This window comes from Panicum virgatum, chromosome 1N (assembly GCF_016808335.1).
Source record: "Panicum virgatum strain AP13 chromosome 1N, P.virgatum_v5, whole genome shotgun sequence".
Classification (NCBI taxonomy): domain Eukaryota; kingdom Viridiplantae; phylum Streptophyta; class Magnoliopsida; order Poales; family Poaceae; genus Panicum; species Panicum virgatum.
The window spans coordinates 49,607,262-49,626,807 of record NC_053145.1 but is presented as its reverse complement, the minus strand read 5'-3'; the positions used below and the strand labels follow the sequence as shown (position 1 = coordinate 49,626,807).

General features: G+C 49.8%; 1 long non-coding RNA gene and 1 pseudogene across 4 annotated transcripts; both read right to left on the bottom strand.

The window, feature by feature from the left end:
* Positions 1 to 9,332: 9,332 nt before the first annotated feature.
* LOC120656395 lies at positions 9,333 to 16,742 on the bottom strand (annotated as a pseudogene).
* A 165-nt stretch (positions 16,743 to 16,907) lies between these two features.
* Positions 16,908 to 19,281, bottom strand: LOC120656394. Of its 4 annotated transcripts, XR_005667895.1 has the most exons (5): positions 19,153 to 19,281; positions 18,919 to 19,061; positions 18,427 to 18,500; positions 18,231 to 18,322; positions 16,908 to 17,445 (listed from the first exon to the last, which is right to left on the bottom strand). It is a non-coding gene; the product is annotated as an uncharacterized LOC120656394 (long non-coding RNA). The 4 variants fall into 4 exon arrangements; XR_005667896.1 differs by lacking the exon at positions 18,427 to 18,500; XR_005667894.1 differs by lacking the exons at positions 18,919 to 19,061; positions 19,153 to 19,281 and adding an exon at positions 18,737 to 18,910.
* Positions 19,282 to 19,546: the final 265 nt, after the last annotated feature.

The window sequence follows — 19,546 nt, the reverse complement described above, 5'->3', positions numbered from 1 at the left end:
TGAATATTTTTGACACCTCAAATCGCAAACTAGTAGCACATAATCGAGTACCGATAACACAAATTGTTCATAATCTGAAATGGTTTGACATATATATATATATATAATAGTGTACTAAATGATCAGTATATCAAAGTAGGAATGCATGAAATAAATAGAGGATAAAATTGTAAAACAACTAATAGCATTGATAAGGATGCTTACAAATTATAAGATTATTACAATACAAGCAATCAAATTTCATAAATTGATACGCAGCATTGCAACAACCTTTTCTACGAGTAGAACCATCACCTACATACCTAGCAATTCTGCAATCGACACGCAGCGCCGCTCCCTGGTCGCCGGACCTGGACACCTACTGCCCCGCTGGCCGCCCGCCTGCCTGCGCTGCTACGGAGCTGCGCTGTGCCTAGCCGGGCGCCGCTCGCCGAGCAGGGCAGAAGGGAGGCAGGGAGCAGGCGGTCGCTCTCACTCCTTGCGTGCCCTGCACCCCTGCCCTTGCCTCTGCCAGTGTGTGCAGGTGTGCGGTGTGCTGCGCCGCCGCCAGTCCTGGCCGCCACCGCCGCCACTCAGCCGCTCAACGGCCTGCCGCCACTAGCTATGGTTGGGATGGGAGCGGCGGGCGAGCGGCACTCACGAAGGGGGGAGATCGATTGGAGGGTGAGCGAGTGAGCGAGACAGTGAGGCAGAGAGTTAATAAGTGCGCGGGAGTTCACCGTGTGTCCGATCTAGGACACACGGCAAAGATTCTTTGCCGTGTGCCATAGATCTTGGCACACGGCAAACATATAAATTTCACCGTGTGCCCAAACCTGGCCACACGGCAAAACATGACGACATCGACCGGCCGTGATCGATGGGCCACGTGGCGCTATTTTTGCCGTGTGCCTCCATGTGGCACACGGTATAGATGTAAATTCGCCGTGTGCCTAACGGAGGCACACGACAAAATTTGACGGTGTTGCCCGACCGTGATGCTCTGGCCACGTGGACCTATCTTTGCCATGTGCGGACCTGAGGCACACGGCAAAGATTCATTTGCCGTGTGCCGAGGTTAGGGCACATGGCGAAGCCTCCTTCCGCCGTGGGCTTTAATTTGGCCGTGTGTTCTGTATTTGGCCCACGACAAAGGCTCTCTTCGCGCGTGTGCCCGATGGTTTGTGCACGGCGAACTATTAGGCACACGGCGAATTACCGGTTTCCGGTAGTGTATGGCATTTAGCTCGTTAAAATTGGTTATAACCCGCTAAATACTGTAATGGTAGCACTGTCGCTAAACCACTTATTCGGCGATTTAAAACCTTACTACCAGCCATCATAGCTACCCCAACCAAGCTTGAGTGTGAAGTCAAATGTAGGTATTGGCTCAGCACCGTACTTACAAAATCTCATGTTAATCTCTCCACTAGACCTTGCCCAATTCATCAAACCCATTTTCTGTCACCTTTCCATTGTCCAATTCGTCGTTAAACTAAACAGCACCATGATGAGAGGCGGGAAAGGCCTCTTGCTCTGCCGATCAAGGAGGCACGGCTACGGGTGGTCGGTCAGGGGATGAGATGATGGTACCTGGAGGTCGCGAGAGATGGCAGCCATCGCTTTGCGCGAGCAAGAGCTCATTTAGCTGTTGAGCGACGGTGCGCAGGCAACTAGCCACGGCAAGGCCAGGTGTGCGAAAACATCGCCCGGGCCAGGTCGGAGCGTACAGGTGTGTGGGGTGAGGAATTCTATTCATCGCACATGCGAGGCAGTGCCGACGTATCACAGAAGAGGAGGCCGTGGTCGCTGTATGTGGGCTCGTACCGCACTGTGCTTCTTCCTCTAGACCTCGCGATGGTGGTGGCGCCGGGGTTTGGGGGTGGTTGGTGGGGCCGCCGGCGGCCGAGGTGGTGGAGGGAGGCGGCGAACATTTAGGGTTCGGGTTGCCGGGGGTGGGGCAAATCCATGGCCTTTGGCTATAGAAGAGGAGGCCGGGGCGGCGGTGGCGGCGGCTGGGCTAGCGAAGGTCGAGGCGATGCGGGAGCGCCGACGGCCAGGCAGGGTAGGATCTCCGGTGAGCAGTGGTCGGCGGCGGAGGCGAGGAGAAAGCGGTGGCACTAGCGGTAGACGAGCGGTGCAGCGGCGGGAGTGGTTAGCGGCGTCGGCGGTGGAGGGTGGCGGCGGAGGTGGTAGAGGCCGTCGGAGCCAGGGGAGATGGGGACGGGTGCGTGTGTAATGCATCGATGCCGTCTCGCATATGCGGGGAATAGACGCCCCGCGTAGGGTGGGCTCTGCGCTGTCGGCCTAGCATGGCATAAACTGCTAACGGAAAGGCATATGATCCTGGGCCTTAATCTGATCAGTGTTCTGACGGCCCGCATATAGTTTCTGGGTCTGGAATGGAATGGTCGCGCAACCAGCTGGTAGCTGAATATGTGTTCTGAAATTCTGAACACCTCGCAGGCATATCCATCGCAGATAACACAAGTGTTGGTGTTCCGTATCACTGGCTAGTAAATTTGTAAGTGCGTCACTACTTTGGATGGTAATGTAAGGATCTAACACGAGGATTTATACTGGTTCGGACAGAATGTCCCTACGTCCAGTTTGAGCTCTCGTGCTCTTGTGCTCAAAGTTTGCAGTAGGGGTTACAAACAGGCGAGAGAGGGAACGGGCTTCCCTGGTCTCTAGTGAAACGAGAGAGAGAGAGAGAGAGAGAGAGAGAGAGAGTGGTTGCTCTATCTGTCGGTCCCTGTGCATGGGGTGCCCCGTCCCTTTATAGTCCAAGGAGGAACGGGGGGCGGATACAAAAAGGATGGAAAAGTAAGAAAGGAAAAGTGGGGGGGGGGGGGTCGGATGCATTCTGGCCCTTCTCTCCTCCGGCCGGACGGCCTCGGTACGGCCCCTAGTTGCCTATTCCTTCGGCGGCAATCTTCTTCGCCTGACTTCCGCTCCTGACGATCATGACGGGTGGGAGAAAGTCATGGCGCGCTGCAGCTGTTGTCCCATCGCAGGGACACGCGTTGGCGATCGCTTCGCCGGCGGTGCTGGCGTTAGCAAGGATGGGCGTCCTCTCCCCTGCCCCTGAGGACGGTCTTCCCGTCCTTAGAGCTGACTTCGGGATGAGGGAGGGTGTGGTCCGTCCCGTCGGTAAGGCGTTGTCGCATCGGACTACTGTCGCGACTGCCCAGGCTCATGCTATGGCAGGGGCAAATGGTCATGTCAGCCCGCGCGGGCCTTCCCCTGACTAATCATGGTCTTCGGGTTTGCGGCATGGTCAAACTATCATGTGGGCCCACTCCTACCCCTCCGCAGGGGTCGGAGCGATATTTTCCCGCGAGGGTCTGGCGAGGCGGGAGTCTCCCGCGGGGGTCGGGCGAGGCGGAGACCTCCTTGCGAGGGTCAGTCTGAGGGTGGCGGCCCCCTCGGCGGCCGGGCAAGGCGGGGTCGGCCTCTAGTGGGCCGGCTGTGTTCGCCTCGAGCCGCGCTTGTCTTAACCTTATTGGGCTTTTATCATTTAATCGTTGGTTTTGGGGTACCGGTTACTTTTACCCCTTGCATAGCAGAAGTGAGATGGTCTGCCTCCCAAACCCAAACCCAAGCCCAAACACAACGAGGTATCACCTATCACGTACACCTAGCAAACATATTCATCACAAATTTAAAACTAGAACAAAAGTAGACCAAATGTATATTAATAGGCTATATTATTTGTGACGGAGGGTGAAATAAAGAGAAGCCCCATGTCTAGCCTAGTACAGATCGTACTTTCTCGCTCCAGACTCTCAGCAAGGCACGATGATCAGACTTTTATGGCCCTGTGAGACCACAAATGCAGATCAGTTACAACTCGCCGCAATGTAACAGCAGGTGGTAGATCTTGGCATTCAAAGGTGCAGGCGTTCCTGCTTTTCTAAAGGTTCCAGAGGACACAGGTGATGACCGTGGTTTTGATCTTGTTCTCCTCTCCTGGAAAGAAATGGTGTTCCCACAGGTCGCATAGTTGTGAGCTAGAGAAACCATGGCCCGGACAAAGAAGAGCCCAGCAGAGTGCAGTCTTCCAAATGTATATTATTGCAACCAATTAGCATACTCCGGTTGTAACATCCCGGATTTTTCCGGAATGTTAAATAGTCGAAAAATGCGAGTTTCAAAATTTTTTGTGTTAGTGCTGTAGTTTTACTCATATAAGTAAGAATTCTATCTCTCTAAATTCCAAGTAATTAAAATTTTGATGAGAATTAAGGATAATATTTTGCTAGTGTGACAATGTTTGGAGTTACTCGGATTTATTTGCATCTACCTTGTTTACTCGAATTCGATTTGGGTTTGTTTTCCTTGCGTGAAAATTGTGTGGAATTTAAATTGAGGAGTGCCCCTCAATTTAATTTCAAATGCTAACCCTTGTGTGGGGTTTAATTTGAATTGTGCCATTCAAATTAAATCCAAACCCCAACAACCCTCTAACCCTAACCCGCTGGCCCGAGGCCTACCCTATCCGACCCTAACCTGGTCCAACCCAAACCAGCCCGGTTAAACCCAGCAGCAGCCCAGTCTAACCATCTCTAATCCAAACCCAAACCGGCCCTAACCCAGTTTAGCCCGGTTAAACCCAAAACACCCTAAACCAATCAGCACCTAAACCCAGTTAGCAGTCCAGCCCACCTGGTCCTTTCTCTTTTTCACGGCCTGCTCCCGCGCTCGGCCTGGCCTGCTTCACCCGCACACCCCGGCCCGCTAACGTGCGTGCGTCCTAGCTCGCCAGCCCGCACCGGCCTGCCCGCGCGGACGCACCGCACGCGATGCCCCCCTGTTTCCCTGCCGCTTGGCCCACCTGTCGGGGAGGGGAAACTATTCCCCTTTCTCCCCCACGGAGACTGCCCGCTGCTCTGCTTTTTGCCGTCCGCCTCTGCGTCGCGACAACTTGGTGAAACCGCCGCGCCCGCGCCTCACCGACATCATGGCGCACCCCCGTGCCCTCCGCTTTGACCACCATTGCGCGCGCCGCGCCCAAAAACTCTAGCTGCAGCCACGCGATGGGCGCCACATGCCCCTGCGCGCGTCCCCAAATCGGCCGCCGGCAATCCTCGGTGTCCGTGCCTTGGAGCGCCCCGCGCCGAGCCCAAACCCTAGCTGGCCGCCTATAAAACCCCCACCGGCCGCCGCAAATCCTAGACCCCCAGTGCTTTTCCCCAATCCAGAGCCGCCACAGCGTTCTCGAGGAAACAGAGGAGAGGGAGAGGAGAAGAAGAAAGAGCCGAGCGCCAGGAAGAGGAGGAGAAGGAGCGTGCCGAGCACCCGCCGCTGCGTCCGAAGCCGACGTCGCCAAGGAGGAGGAGGACGCGCCGCCGCAGAGGACCTTTGCCAAGCCTGTGCCTGTTCGACCACATCGCCGTGGCGGTTCTCCCTGCACGGCCTCGCTTCCTCGCTGCTCCGACTCGCCACTGCGTCGCCACCCATTGCCCTCGAGCCCACCGGTAGGCCGCCGCCGTTGCCGATGCGCCTCACCCTCTTGTGCCTGCTCTGCTCTGTTTTGCCCATGAACCAAGAACACCCGGCGCTCTTCGCCGCCGCCGAGCCTTGGCCGCCGGCGTGCCTATCCGTTGCGCTGTCGTCCCGCGGGCCTCAACCCGGGGTCCGTGTGCGCACGCACACGCGCCACCCACGCGCACCACTGCAGCCTCTACGCCACGAGACCTCACCGCCCGAGCCTTCGCTCGTGCCTGTTGCCGCCACCGTCACGCCGCGGCCACGTCCACGCCGCACCGCGCCCACGACGTCGCGGCCACGCCACGCCCTGAGCACGCACACGCCACACCTTGCACAAGCACGGCCGTTGGCCCTCATGGCGCCCTGGATGCACCCACACGCGCGAAGCACAACCACCGTTGCCTGGCCACGCCGCGGCCACGCCATGCGTGAGTCGCACGCGTGCGCGCGTGCCCTGGTACCCAAGCACAAGCCTTTGCCTTGCTTTGGTGTTGACCGATCCCTCGCCGCGACCCGCCTCGGCCTGCCATGCTCCGTTTCGCCGCCATTGAAGCCTTTGGCCCCGACCTCTAATCTGCCGGCCCAGGCCACGCGCCACGTCTCGCCGTGGCCGCGTCGTGTCGCGCCTTGCGCGCACCCACGCCTTGCACGACCCCGCCTTCATGCCGGATCCCGCACCACGCGCAACGCGTGCCTGACACGACCCAGCCCCGTCCTCGCCGCGCCGAGCACCACCCCGCGCTGGAAGCCCCAGCGAACACGCCGCGCCACGCGCCGCCGTCGGCACGGCGTCACGTCGGTCGCGCATCGTCTCGACCTCGCCTTGCCTGACCTGCTCGCCCTGCACACACGCGAGCCCGGCGCTTTTGTCCTCGCCACGGAATGCGAGGGCAACCCGGCCGCGTGCCCCTACCTCACTGCCGCCAGCCCTGCTCCGCGCCGCCGCGGATTGGGCTACCCGAACCCCCGCACGCGAGCACGAATCGAGCCGAGCCCGAGCCCCGACCCGTCTCGATCTGTTTCATCCCCGCTCCGCCGCTACCTTGCTGCCGCTGGAGCCCTGCCGGAGAACTTTGCCAAGCCCCTACATCGTCGCCGGGGGCCTGACGACGCCGCCCCGCCGCAAGAACCAAGGGAGAGAAGGAGCCGGGGAGGAGGAAAGAAGGAGAGGGACGCGAAGAGAAGGCGCGCCACCAGGAAGCCGTGCCTCGCCGCAGAAGCTTTGCCGTGAAGCCGCCGCCGCCATCGCCATCGACGCCGAAGCAGGAGAGGAAGGGGAGCACGGAAGCCACGCCCGCCGGAGAACCCTGGCCCAGAACCAGCTGAGCCGGACCCAACTCGCCCAGACCCGAGCCGGCCTTGTTTCCTGAAGCCAAGCTTGAGACGGCCCACCGAGCCAAGAGACCAAGCCAGTCCGAGCCGGCCTTTGATCTGGAGCCGCTGCCCGAGCCGGCCTGTGAGCCGTCGTTCAAGCCGACCCAACAACGTGAGCCGAACCAAGTGGGCCATGAGCCGGCCCAACTTACCTTTGAGCCTAGTAAACCAGCCGCCCTACCTTTTATCTTTTCTTTTTCTAGTTTAAACCCTGACACACGGGTCCCACCTGTAAGCATCTGTTGAGAGGCTGACTACTAGGGCCCACTGACTTGTGGACCCCACTGACCCGGCTGACCAGTCAACGGTCAATGTTGACTTGGTTAACGCTGACGTCAACAGGGCCCACTGCTGACGTCAGCAAAGCTGACCCACCGGGTGACGTCATCATGCCACATGGCACGCTCTGGTGCTGCCACATGTCACCTCTGTGCTTTTCCTTTTTCGATAATCATTTATTAATTCCAGAAAATGCTTTAATCTTAGAAAATTCACAGTAATTCAACCGGAGCTCCGAAAAATATGAAACCAGTTTCATAATTCTTCTAAAATCATGATCTATACGTTAGAATAGGATTTGTTGTGAGTTGGATCTCTTTTGAGCCTATTTTATGCATTCTTGCACCTTGGCCCCTGTATTTATATGTATTTACGATTAGGTCCTGACGTGGAGGAGTTGACCGACGTCCCGGACGACCACAAGATCCAGAAGGACTACCCCGACACCCGGAGGACCCAGAAGGACGTACCAGACGACCAGAAGACGTCAGAGACCGAGGAAGACTACGAAGACCTATCAGGTTCACGCACGTTCGCGATTGAATACCTATTAGGCATTGCTTGCTAGATACGCTACGCTCCCAAATTGAGTGTGATGAGATGAGCTTGCATGGCCATTTATTTACCGTATTCCTTGTTTCCCCTACTTAGACATGCATTGTTATATGCTATTGCTAATATGAGTGAGATTTTGGGTATGGGAGTATATGATGTGATAGTCCTTGTTTGCTGGAAGTTGCCTCCACTTATATGGGAGTTGGTGATTAGGTTACAGCGGGGGCGAGCAGACCCTTTTCCCTAATTTTCGGATCGGGAGCCGGGGGATTATGTGTTGGGCACGACCCTGTGTGCACCTGTAATGGGTGACGGGCACCTGTGGCGGGTGCTAGACCGTTTCCATGGGAACATAGTAGAGGTGTAGTTATGGAGGAGATACTTGTAATGGGTATCGATTGCAGACCGTGTTGACGGAATGCTAAACTTGGACGAAGACGCTCGCCTCGGCTGGACGAAGGACTTGACTTTGTGGCCCTAGTGACGGAACTATGTCAAACGTGCACACCACTTATCCTTTATGAGGGGGGACCCAACCCGAGCTAGCTATGCGCGGCACCATTACTGTAGGAGGATAGTGTTTCAGTGTCAGGGGGAGAGGGCAGGACCCTATCGCCCCCGATCGCGGGATCCATGGAGATTCCATTCTAGATAGCTTCACAACCCCGGGCGACCTTCTGCGGGAGGATGCAACCCAGACCGGGAGTAGGATGATGCCGTAGCCGTTAGTTTCGTTGACTGGTGCCTCGGAGAAAGTCGGCTGATCCCCGGCTGGATTCGGGGCGAGTGGGTACAAGTGTACAACCCCTATAGGGTAAAAACTATACATATAGCCGCGTACTCGGTCATGTACAACTCTGGATCTGGCACCACACTGTAGTTAGATCCACATATACTTTTCTACCTCCCTCTAGTCTACTTTTCCTGCTTGGATAGCAGCTGAGGTGCGGGGAGAGGGAGTTGTCGCACCGAAACAGGGTTGAGATAGTTGTAGTGGAAGATAGGAGACCGGGAGTCCGGGTTGCCGGAGCTGCCCGTGTTGAAAGGTGTTTTGGATGACTTATACATATATTGCTTGCATAGGAAAACATAGCCTATCCTTGGCATTATCTTTACACCGTTTGCATCCACCATAAAGCTTGCATACGGATGGTGACGTGAACCTATCCCGTCCTTGGGGATAGCCTGATAGATGCAGGATCCGAGTAAAGGAGTCGACAGGACGACAAAGGAAGACGATGTGAAGGATGGCCCGAGCTACACTCCGAGCTGCCTGTGGAGAGGATTCGTGAAGATGAAGTTGCCCAGAAGATTAGATATCGTGTCCGCTTTCTGTTTGTTTTCTTTTAGCCCAAGGAGCTTGTACTCTGAGATTCGTATTACAATCCTTTGGATTATGTAATAAATAAACCCATGTGATGTTGTAAACTTGAGTTATGTCTGTGATATTCGATTGAAATGAGTTCTGTATGTGATAGCTACTGATCCAGGGACTATCACGATGATACAGAGAGTCGGGTTCGCCTTTCGGGAACCCAGTCTGTTTCACCGGTCTAAAGGGAACAATATTACATATTTCTTTGTGGAAAATATATACAGCAACTCAGGTGTTTCAAAGACAGCAATTGCCTCTGTTATTGACCATGCGTATGCTAGCGTGGCAAACTTATTGAGGATGCAAATTCTTTCTCTAGGCTGTAGCCTCGAGAGGTCTCTTCACAAGGCAAACAGGTAGTAGCATTTACAAAATGAAGCTGTGCGTCAGAGTTTCTATCTTGTGGGCGCAACAAATGCTCAATCTCACCATTATTTCCTGGTAAATGGTGTATTTTCCTCAGCCTTTCAGTTCTTAGGAACTGCAATCTCATCTCAACTTCTTTCATAGTTGGTCTCTCTGCTCCTTTGGTCTTCAGACATGCTTGTGCAAGTGAAGCAATATCATCAATTTCTCCTTTCTCTGCTTCTTCCACAACCTGTGGATCTATTATTTCCATAAGAGCGCCTTCTTGAAGTCCTTCAACGAAGTAATGGGACAAGCTTTGTTTCATACCAGAATCATTGATGAAAATTGGCTTCTCTCTTGTCAGAAGCTCCACAAGTATCACTCCAAAACTGTACACATCACTCTTCTTAGTTAGTTGACTAGTGTAGTAATATTCTGGATCTAAGTAACCAAATGTTCCTTGGACAATGGTCACCACATGAGTCTCATCAAGTGAAACAGATCTTGAAGCACCAAAGTCGGAAACCTTTGTGGTGAAGGTGGCATCTAAGAGTATGTTGGAAGATTTCACATCTCTATGATAAATTGGTATTGTAGCGGCTGAATGCAAATAAGCAAGTGCCCCTGATGCCTCTACAGCTACCCTTAGGCAATCATGCCATGACAATAAGCATTTAGTATTGATATTGTTATGAAGGAGGTCATATAGTGTGCCATTGGATATGAACTCATATATGAGCAAGGGCACCTCAGTTTCCAAGCAGCAACCAAAAAGTTTCACCACATTGCGGTGGATTATCTGAGACAAAATAGCAACCTCATTGATAAATTGGTCTATCTCACTCTGCTCCACAAGTTTGGATCTTTTAATTGCTACCACATTTTGATCAGATAAAATTCCTTTATAAACTGTGCCATGTCCTCCACGGCCAACCACACGGGTGGCATCAAAGTTGTTGGTCGCTTTCTCTAGTTCCTCTAAGGAGAATATCTTTGTTTTGTTTGCGGCGCTTTCATCTGAGATTAATTGCTCCAACAAGAGGCCTTGATTTTTCCTGAAGTATGCTCTTCGAATTCTCTTCTGTTTGCATTGCTTCCACTTGCGAGCGAGTATAGTTGCACTAGCACATAGTGCAAAAATTATGGTGCCAAAGCCAATACCAATTCCAATTCCAATACCTACACACACACACAATTGCATCATGTATACAAGGCCATTAATTTTCTACACCTAGATCATTTCGCATTTGGATATCTGAAACGTAGATATGTAGGGTATAAAGTCACCTAAAACAAGATTGTGCCTCTTAGTTGGTCTGACACATTTCCTCATATTTGTTGGCTCAAACACTTCACCATAGGGACAACTCGTGCAACTGTATCCTCCTGGGGTATTATGACATACCCCTTTGCAATCATTTGGCTCTAAGCACTCATCAATGTCTGCAAATTAAAAAAACATGAATGAAAAGAGTCATTGTCAGTTATTGAAATCACGGCAATGGGGCTCTGCAAATAGTACTAGTTAGTTGGAGATACATGCATATGTTAATTGCTCAACGTATACTTTTTATCTAGAATTTTCTGGTTTCTCAAGCATTTGGTAAGGAGGTAGACATTGGATAAGGACGACATATATCGGTACGAGAAAGATAGAAAAGGCAGGCACTCATGGTGAAAGACTGAAGGTTTCTGATTTTTTTATAAAAAAACAATAGCAAAAAAAGACTGCAGCTAATGGCAGAGAGAGACCTGTACAACCATCTTGGACGTATGGATTCCCAGCAAAGCCGCTCAAGCACTTGCAACGGTACCCTAGATATAGTGTACCATGGGTGACATTAACACATTGGCTGTGGGCGCTGATACATGCATAAGTTGTGGTCCTATGCGAGGCTGTTCTGCATGTTAAGTTGGCAACAGCCCACCTCATCCTGATGTCGAATTCTTGGGAGAACTCGATAAGATTTCTCATGGCTTCTCTTGGTATCCTGTAATCAAAGTCACCATTGGTGGTATGAACTACTACCACCTCGTCATCATTGCTGCTTGAATCATTCAGCATGCTGGTTACACCCAGGTATCCAACATCTACTGACAATGTGGCCACCTGATACTTTGTGCCATCTCCTCGGTCAAGAACAAGGAACTTATCCGACATGCAACTAAGTTGAAATTTCTGGTGTGCAAAGCAACCTTCTTCTAATCCAAAAGGGAAAGGGATGGACATGTTTCCACATGACCTCTTACAATTTCCTTTAGGATGGGGGTTGTAACCTGCTCCAGAAAAGAATTACAACAATTAGATGGTGTCACTGATAATTAAGGTATGTTCATACTTAGTGAAATAAAGAGGGAAAACAACGTTCTATTTTATTTTTTTGCGAAACATAATACAGATGCAGTGTTTTATGAATTAAAGGATTAAGTTATTGCAGCATTATCAATTCCTTACTTGCAACTGCAATTTTGCAAAACCTTAGTTGTGTCACTGACAATTAATAAGAACGAACCTTCGATGCAGCCATCCAAAATGTATGGATTATTTCCATTTACACCGGGGTTGCAGTTGTCATGTGTAGCAATACTTGTGTGTGTGTGTGTGTGTGTGTGTGTGTGTGTGTGTGTGTGTGTGTGTGTGTGTGTGTGTGTGTGTGTGTGTGTGTGTGTGTGTGTGTGTGTGTGTGTGTGTGTGTGTGTGTGTGTGTGTGTGTGTGTGTGTGTGTGTGTGTGTGTGTGTATATACAAGGCAATTTCATTACCGAAAACTTTGTGATATATATATATATATATATATATAGTCCATAATGGCCCATATGGCCCATGGCCCAAGTGCCTATTGTATTCATCTATATGTATATCAGAACACTGAGCAATAGTACCAATCTAGATATTTCTCCTACATTCGTATCTCTCTAGCATGGTATCAGAGCTGCTTTTTGCTAATATCTCTCTTTGAGAAAATCCCACATTTCTTTGACTATTTTGAAATCTTCAAGACAGAACCTGATGGTGGGATCAACACTCATAGCCATGATAGCCATTACACAATCATCAGCAATCCTCCAATCTTTTGCTTCTTGAGCAGTAGCATTTGGTGGAGGGTCAGTAAGATGTGAATATAAATCAGCAGTAGTAGGTAGCCCACGAAGAAGCATTTTAAAAGAATAAGCCCATTCACGATAGTTCTGACCAGACAATTTGATATCCATCACGGGTGCAGCAAATGTAATAGGAGCCATTGTGGAATCAAATGCAGTAGTAGTACTGATATTCAAAAGCAATCAGGCAGCAGGAGCAAGGAGTACGACTCACTTATCTGCATAGATATTTACAACTGCACTTATCTAGACAACTGCACGGAAGTAGAGAGGACGACCTCCTGGCCGTAATCAACAAAGGGCCAGCAGCAGCTTGGAAAAGAAGGGGCCGCAATAGCAGCCACGAGAGAGAGGGCAGCGACGGCTGGCAGAGGAAGAGGGGCCGCAATGGCGGCCAGACCCAGCGGGGGCTGGGAAGCCGCGACGACGACGGAGCCGCAGGGGCAACCAAGCAGAGGAGAAGCTGCCGAGGTGGCCCGTGCAGCTAAAAAACAACAGGAACCTCACCGGTGATGCAGGCTAGTACACTTGCAACGGTGGCGGCGGCGACGCCATCACTGGCTCTGTTACCATGCTAGAATCAGAGTAAGCATGTAGTTACAGGGAACTCAATTTCGCATAGAATAAGCATTGTGATACTGTCCCTCGTAAGTACCGCAAAACACGAAGCAAATGTGCATAATGAACTGAGGTCAGAGCACTAACAAACTGGCTGAGAATATGTACAGCATGAGCAATATCTGGTCTTGTGAAAGTAAGATAAACAAGACTACCAATAATATGACGGTATCTAGAAGGATCAGCAAGAGGTGTACCATCATCCGATCGTAGCTGAAGATTGAGCTCCATGGGAGTTGCTGCAGTTCGATTATCAGTGAGACCAGAACGAACTATCAAGTCATTAAGATATTTTTGTTGTGATAAATAATAGCCTTCAGAAGTAGATGTAACTTCTATGCCAATAAAATAGCTTAGAGGTCCCAAATCTGACATCATGAACTACTCACTGAAGCGGGCTTTGACAAAAGTAATATATTCATTATCATCTCCAGTGATCAGCATATCATCTACGTAAAGCAAAAGTAATGTCCGTCCACGCTCAGAGATATGGACAAAAAGAGCAGGATCAGGATCACTAGGAGCAAAACCAGCAGCTTTAACGACTGAAGTAAAACATTCAAACCATGCTCGAGGTGCTTGTTTTAGGCCATAAAGAGCACGACGAAGACGGCAAACATAACCATTAGGTACCTGGACACCTGGGGGTGGCTGCATATAAACTTCTTCATGTAAATCACCATGAAGAAAGGCATTCTTGACACCTAGTTGAGAAATAGTCCATGAGCGAATGGAAGCCACAGCAATGAGAGTTCGAACTGTAGTCATATGAGCAACTGGGTCAAAAGTCTCCTCATAGTCACGGCCATAAGACTGCTGAAAACTTCGAGCAACTAAACGAGCTTTGTATCTTTCAATTGAACCATCAGCTTTGGTCTTGATTTTGTACACCCATTTGCATGTGATAGGAACTGCATGTGCAGGTAATGGAACCACCTCCCAAGTACCAGTATGCTACAAAGCTGCAAGCTCATCAGACATAGCCTGCTCCCAAACTGGAACACCAACAGCCTCCTGATATGATGATGGTTCAATAGCAGCACCAGCAGCAAAATAACCAAGCCTGTCAAGTGCATGAATGGTGGCTCGATTTCTAAGATTATAGTGAGGCACTGAACTAGACAGGGAGTCATGCGAAAGAGCATCTATTGTACTAGTTGGAGCGTTAGAAAGAGCAGGAGATGGCTCGGAGTTGGAGGAGACACGAGGACGACGGCTATAATGTATTCGAATAGGAGGATGTGAAGAAATAGGAAGTTCAGAAGAATTCTGAGAATTAGGTGAAGGTGTGATAGGATCCATAGATGGAGTAGATGGTGAAGATAAATAGATAGGAGGTAATGAAAGGAAAGAAATTGACTCATTTGTAGAAGATTTAGAGGTCTGGGAGTGAAAATAAGGACAAGATTCAACAAAGGTGACATCCCGGGAAATACGAATACGACGTGCAGAAGGATCATAACAACGATACCCCTTATGTTCAAGACTATAGCCCAGAAAAACACACTCAACTGATTGTGCAGTTAGTTTGGTGCGTTCGTGAGTAGGAGGAAGAACATAACATTTGCATCCAAAAACACGAAGATGATCATAAGCAGGAGGGGATCCATGTAGAACTTCTCCAGGACACTTGCCTTGAAGACGAGAGGAAGGTTGGAGATTTATTAAGTAAACAGCACTAGAAACAGCCTCCGCCCAAAAGTGAGGAGGCACAAAGGATGCAATTAAAAGAGTACGAGCTGTTTCAATAATATGACGATGTTTGCGCTCAGCAACACCATTTTGTGCATGAGCACCAGGACATGATAGTTGGGCAAGAGTGCCTTCAGATGACAGAACTTGACGAAAAGCATTAGATAAATATTCCCCCCTGAATCAGAATGAAAAATCCGAATAGTAGACAAGAATTGAGTATGAATCATACGAACAAAAGACTGGTATATAGATAATAACTGAGAGCGATGCTTCATAAAATATATCCAAGTATAACGAGAATAATCATCAATAAAGATAACATAGTACTTGTGACCACCTTTTGAAGTAAAAGGTGCAGGACCCCATACATCAGAATGAACAAGATCAAAAGGACTTTTTGTTCTAGAGACACTAGTGGGGTATGGCAGTTGTATTTGCTTGCCCAGCTTACAACCAGTACATTCAAAAGATGGGTCTATAGAGACCTGTCCAAGAACACCCTGTTTAACTATGGTGGATAGACGGGAGCCACATAAATGACCTAAACGGTGGTACCACTGAGGGAATGTAACGGTAGTAGAAGCAAAGGATGATGATAGCAGTGGTGAAGTTGTTGATGAGGACAAAGGCAAATGCAGATGATCAAGAATGTGGAGTCCAGATGAAGTCTTATGGCGACAGCCAGTACCAAGAAGAGCTTTGGTTCGATGAACCAAGAAGTATCATGCTCTAGTGCTGAAGCAGAGCTCAGAGCACTTGCCACTACAACTGCTGAGATAATTTGGCTCAGATGGCTATTGGCAGATCTTGGTGTTTCATGTGACACTTCTACACCTTTGCTATGTGATAATACTAGTGCTATTTAGATAGCGAATAATCCAATCAAGCATGAGCTGACTAAGCATATTGGTGTTGATGCATTTTTCATCAGATCTCATTGTCAGCAATCCACGATAGATCTGAAGTATATTTCATCTGAACTTCAAGTGGCTGATTTCTTCACCAAGCCTCAAACAAAGGAACAACATCAGTTCTATCTTCTCAAACTCAATGTGTCTCGTTCTTAATCAAGATCCACCTTGAGTTTGAGGGGGGGTCATGTGTAGCAATACTTGTATATATATAGTTTCATATATTTAGTCCATAATGGCCCATATGGCCCATGGCCCAAGTGCCTATTGTATTCATCTATATGTATATCAGAACACTGAGCAATAGTACCAATCCAGATATTTCTCCTACCTTCGTATCTCTCTCTAGCAGCAGTAACAGAAATAACCTCCCCATTTTCCAGTTTGACATAAGCTACCGGAGCTACATGCATAGGTTTCCTCATTTGCAGATGCAACTTCACAGCTTTGGCTGGTCCGTGGCGAAAATTTCTAGGCTTGTAAGAACACTTTTGTTTGTCCAGCTCGAGAAAAGGTCGCTCGTGTTGAATTCATAATCTTCTGTTAGGAAGACCTTGACAGTAGCAGAGGGCTCTGCATCTGATCGTGCTTCGTCTCCATCCCTCCGGGACAGCGTGAATCGGAAGCCTCGGAGGTAATCAGGTAAGGCAATGCTGCAACAGCCCAATCCATTGCAATTTCCAGCCACAACAACCGACTCGTTGCCCATGGTCGCCTTATCGCCAGGGCACGAGCTCGTGCAAGAACCGATGGTTAGGTTCGTCCCGGTGTCGAACAGGAGGACCTCGACGTCGCAGCCAACAACATACAAGTGGGTGTCGGAGTCGATGATGAATCCCCTGGCTGGCGACTCCCAGGACCTGGTGTAGGTTCTCGTACCTGGCGTCATGGTGATGCTGAAGCCGATGGAGGCGTAGGCGAAGTAGTGGTCTGTTCGGTCCGTGACGACCATCTGGGTGGTGATGTTGGCCCAGAAGAGCCTCGGAGGCTGGGTGGTGTTGTCGCAGGTGAGCTCGAAGCTAGGCCTGCTAATGGGGATCTACCCGCCCCTTCCCCGCCCCTACCTGCAGCAGTTTATTCATTTTTTGTCAACCCGCCCCCACCCAAATATTTAATTAATCAACCCACCCCAACCCGCCCCACCAATGGTGGGTTATGCATGGGTTGCTGCACACGATAGGAAGCCAAAGAGTTGATTGCAGTAGTGTTATAGAAAGAAGAAAAAAATTTACATGCGCACGATAGAAAGGCACGATCTCTCAACCATGCATGGTCCTTTCCAGGTCTGTTTCCTTGGAAGATAAAATAAAGACGCATATATCATACACCAGTCAAGAATAGAAGCATAAATTTTACATAATAGTCATCAGCTCCATCGCTTCAGCTCCTGCTGTTGATTTAGCTCCTGCTCAAACAACCACTTCTGAATTCTAACTTGTGAGAGCTGAAGCAGTGAAGATCACAGGCTTCTGAGTTCAGGTAGGCTGTATGGACAACCACTTCTGATTTAGAAACCAAAGGCATCATTCTTTTTGAAACAAAACCAAAGGCAACATGCCACTCCGGCTTTTTCCACATTAGATCTGAAGCAACTAATCTATTAATAAATACTGGAATCCATCCACATGATGCTGGCTGCAACGAGTCCCCAGCAACAAACAGCATCGGCACAGCCTGCTAGGATCACTGTACTTTCCAGCCCATTGCCACGAGAGTCCTGCACATTTTACCACACACCAGTCAAGAATAGAAGCTAATGAAAGTAACAAAGATCAGAATTACAAAGTGCAGGAATTATCAAGGTCATTACCACCTATAATGAAAGTAACAAAGCATTCAAAGTTGAAAGCCTGGCCAAAGTGCTGGGAGGCATCATCAGAACCTACTGCTAAAAGCATTGGCTTGTATTTATTTTTAGATAATATGAGGTGTGTGGTCTACCCTATGCATACTTGTTTGTTCTGTATTTTCAATTACATGCTAGTTTAAATGATGTTGCTTTTGTAGGCCAAATAAAGATCTGGATCGACTAGTGCAGCTCATTTTGCAGATCCGATCTCACCAGAAACACGAATCCGACCAAACATGCAGAATATTTTGATTATTATCACCAGAATAGCAAAACTGCAGCTCTGTACGGAGACTAACAAATACTCCCGTTAGAAATTACAAGGCTTATTTCATTTCATTAGGAAAAGGGTTTCAGCAACAATTACTCTATTAATACATAATTTATGTGACACAAAATTGATGTTATTACATTCGTATTAAAAAGGAGGGAAATAATACATAATGTTGCATGTTCATTAGATACAAATTTTAATTAGTGGAATTTAGCTACCCCCAAAACATGTTTATCCTGTGCCATGATATAAGGTACAATCAGACTTGTAGTAAATAAGTACGAAGCGAAGATCATTACCCACAGGCCACAGCATGTGATTTCCATGACAAGGATAAAGATTTACAAGTAGCAAGGAAAGGGAATATTCAAGGGCAAACCTTTGGATAATCCAGCGTGAAAATGACTACTTTATCATCAGCGCCTCCTGAGATTCCACCATTGCAAGACCCATCGATAGCAAGGGATAAAGCTGCACACCAGCACCTTATTAGATCATGCCTTTTCCAGCTACTATTATTGGAAAATCGAAGTTAAACAGCAAGGATCTAACACTACGAGCGGTCAAAATGAGACCTGATTCTGAATGATACTTCACTGAAGATATTTGCAACGCAGAAATCTGGATGACTGGAACGCAATCGATCCTCCTAAATTTTACCAGAACCCAAAGATTCAACAAAAGTTGGGAAACAAAAAACTCAAAGGTTCAGGCCTGGACTAAATTTGCCGTAATTTCCGCCTTTTCTGGGCAAAACAACAGCAATGGAGAAAGAACAGGGGAATTCCCAAGGAACTGTCTCCAGTCAAGACAGCGAATCTTTCTAGGACGGATCAACGCGTTGCGCGAACGCAGAAGCAGAGGGAAAGGCATCTCGACGCGTACCAATCGAACGTCGCGAGCGGCGGATGACGATACGATCGCCTGGAGCACCAAGCCCCGCCGGATCGGGAACCAGCTAGCCTCGATCGACCAGGCCTCGCGCGAAGGAAGATGGGGGAGTCAGGGAGGAGCAGGCTGTTCAGAACCACAGAGCAGTGAGCAGAGGAGAGGAGAGGAGCCACCACCCGTTCCCCGCCGCCGCCGCCTGCCGGAGCCACCACCCGAGGCACGAACCGCCGCGTTGGCAGCCTGGAAGAAGGCGAAGCCAGCGGCCATAGATCCGGCGATCCCGCCGTGCCTACATCACCTCCCCCACAGATCTTGGCATCTTGCAAGAAGAGGAAGGGAGCCAATGAGCCGTCGAGGAAGAGGAAGGGGTGATGCGCAGGAGATGGAGATGCAAGGTGGAAGAGGAGTACCTCGATCTGTGGACGTCGGAGGAGGGGAGGTGCAACGGCGACGGTGGCCGGCAGCGGCGACGGCGATGGCGGCGGTATTGCCTTCTTGGCTTCTTGCGGGAGCAGGCGATCCGATCCGTTTCTACGCCCCAACCCGCGGATGCAGCCCACCCCGCCCCAACCCGCGGATGCAGCCCACCCCGCCCCAACCCGTTGGCCTCTAAACCCGTTACTACCCACACAAACATATCCCCATTCGAAAACCCGCCCAAGATCCCCATCTGACCCCGCCCCACTAGCAGGGCTATTGCTACCCCAGCATAGCCGCAACTGCTCCACACAAGCTAGCACCTCGATCGGTCGCTTGCGTCTTCCTAGACTATCCAGTCGATAAGAAGGGGTATAAGTGCTACGA